General features: G+C 46.9%; 1 pseudogene; it reads right to left on the bottom strand.

The window, feature by feature from the left end:
- Window positions 1–1,634: 1,634 nt before the first annotated feature.
- LOC129073598 (calponin-2-like) lies at window positions 1,635–2,565 on the bottom strand (annotated as a pseudogene).
- Window positions 2,566–2,799: the final 234 nt, after the last annotated feature.

The raw sequence follows: 2,799 nt of genomic DNA, 5'->3' as shown, positions 1-2,799 counted from the left end.
ATTTTGAATGTATACTGACCCCAGGATAGACATCTCGGAAAAAAATTTTAGATTTTAGGTCAAATTCCTTATGTAAATTTGTTTAATGCCTTTAAAATTTTCTAACAAAGGGTTGATCATGTTAAAAAATGTTTGGATTATTTGAAAGTCAGATTTAAGCAGGTTCTGTTCTTTTCATAGCCATTCTGAATTTTAATGAATGACATTTTTTGTTTGTTGTTTAAGATGGTTGCGGGGGGAGGGGGGAGGGAGAGAGAGGGAGAGAGAAACATCAGTTGGTTGCCTTTTATATGTGCCCAGACTGGGAACTGAATCTGCAACCTAGGCTTGTGCTCTGACCTGTAATAGAACCCATGACCTTTCAGTTTACAGGACAATACTCCAACCAACTGAGCCATACCAGCCAGGGCGTGAATTACTTTTGATCATGCTGGGACCCAGAGGGTTTTATCCCCAGCCTGATATTTTTTAAGATGTCATTCGTATGTCCTCTGTTTGTCAACATGAATCTTTCAAACATCAGGAATAGAAGATACTGGAAAGTCAGAAATTTACTAGCAATGACTGTATCAAAAGCATCATAGGTCAGATCCAGATAGAGATCAAGGGGACAGCAAGCAGGTGTCTTGGGTTAAAGTCAGTGAGAATGGGGGCTGCAGGGACAGGGAATCCAGGCAAGGATGCTTAAAGACCTTCAAGGGGAATGGTACAGGAAGGATCAGACCACATAGCATTGGTAATCCAAGCCAAGGGTCTGTACTTGAGGTTAAGGATCTGACTCAAAAGATATGAAGAAGTGGAGACACATGCCAGAAACGAGAATGAACTTCAGCATAGAATAAATATAAAGAAAAAAATTTGAAGTAGCTAATGCTCTTTTTGGTCTTTTTTTTGTTTGTTTTTGTTTTTGTTTTGTTTTGCTAAAAAGGTTTTTATTGCCTTTGGTCCACAGTTGATATTTCACATTCTCTCTTGTTCCCAGGGCCCCTGGGTGGGGTTGGTCCCAGAGAGGGCCTCCTGGTGGGGGTCCCTGTGCAGTACTTCACTGGGGAGAAGGGACTAGTATAAAAGGTGTGTGTGGGGGGGGTCTGGCTTTGCCTCAACCACTCAGAACTCCACTATCCTGTCTTGGCCTTGGTTTCCTCACTGGGCCCTTGGAGAAATCCAGCTCCTCACGATGCCTAAAATATCTGGGGGATGTGGCCTGGCCCTCTCCCAGGTGACTTCCTTCTCAGCACTACTCCCTCCCACCATCCACCACCCAAAAAATTACTTTTGTTAAAAGCGCCTGAAACTTTTGTGGGTACAGAAACCATAAACTGATCAGCAGAGAAAAGGGAAGAAGGGCAGAAGCAACCTGAAGCCATTTGGGGCCAATTTCCCTCCCTGCACAGATTTCTTCCCCTGTGCCCCCAGCTTGGCCCAAAGCCTGATGGGAAATTTGCTACCTAGATGTGCCCTGGCAGGAACCCCTTCCCCTGCCCTCCTCCCCCCAAACACAAGCATCTGGATCTGGCCTTCACAGACCCTCAGCTGGAAGCACTTGAACACATAGAAAAACAAGATGAAGACACAGAAAAACCTAAAATCCCAGGTGGGGTGATGATATTGGGAGACACCCGACAAAGAGGGCCTCAGTAACCTGCCTCCTCTTGGTAGTAGCAGGGGATACTCTGGGGTCTTTCCTGGGCTTGGGTAGTTGCCTGCTGACTCGAGCCCCATAGGCCACTGGGCCTTGTGGGCAGTACTTGGGGTTGTATATTTGCCAGCCCAAGTCAAAGACCAGGCCACTCTGGTTGGTGCCTTGTGTGTAGCCCATCTGCAGAGACATGAATGAATTGTCACACTTGTTGGTCCCCAACTTGGTGTCACCACTGTGCCGCCAGGTCCCAGGAGCCGTCATGGCCACCTGGCTGGTATACTTGTTGGTACCCATTTGGAGGCTGATGGTTGAGTGGTCTGTGGGTGGCAGGATATGGTTCTTGGGATCATACAGATGTCTTCTTGTGCCACATGCCATCATGCCTGAGATCGGCTGGCACACTTGTTGGTGTGCATCTGGAGCCCAGTGATGCACTGGCCCGCCTTCATGGTAGCGTCATCAAAATTCCACTCTTGCTTTTCTGAGTACTTGATGCCAGTGTCCACACCACTCTGCAGCCCCTTTGTCTTGGCTTTCCCTGCCAGAGCCAGAAGAGACACCTGCATCTGTGTCATGTTGCCACTCTCAAGAAAGTCATTGACTTCAAACGGGTCCGCAGAGGTCATGCCATAGCTTACCATGGCCTTGATGAAGCTGGAGAGGTTTTCTAGCTGATGCCAGTTTTGTATGGAGCAGTTGATCTTAGGGACCAAGCCAGGCTGCAGCTTATCAATGAGTGTGCACAGGATAATCACATCCTTCAGACCCTTCTGGAAGTCAGAACTGATAGACAGGCCTATGAGTCCCCAAATCCAGCTGCAGAGTTCTGCCTCCTTCTGAGGGTCATATTTGGATAGGAGCCCGTTATTGACCTTGGCCGAAAGCCCATACGAGGGCCCCTTGTTGAACTGTGTGGAGCTCATTTCGGCAGTGGTGGTAGCCTGAAGTAGGTAATGCTCTTTATATATACTTTCCCAACAACCTTGGGATATATCTAGTCCAAGTCAAAATATGAGACTCCTGGATGAAGACAAGTGCGTTTGAGGGCTGAGCTCCTAATACAAGGAAGTATGACTCTTATTTCTTCTCTAAGTCCCTCTATTCTGCACACTGTAGTTATTCCACAGATTCTTACTAAGTGAAAGTTGTATGAATAA

This window comes from Pteronotus mesoamericanus, unplaced genomic scaffold (assembly GCF_021234165.1).
Source record: "Pteronotus mesoamericanus isolate MK-2021 breed Mesoamerican mustached bat unplaced genomic scaffold, CSHL_Meso_final contig_42, whole genome shotgun sequence".
In the NCBI taxonomy this organism is placed as follows: Eukaryota; Metazoa; Chordata; class Mammalia; order Chiroptera; family Mormoopidae; genus Pteronotus; species Pteronotus mesoamericanus.
This window is presented reverse-complemented; position numbering and strand designations above follow the sequence as displayed.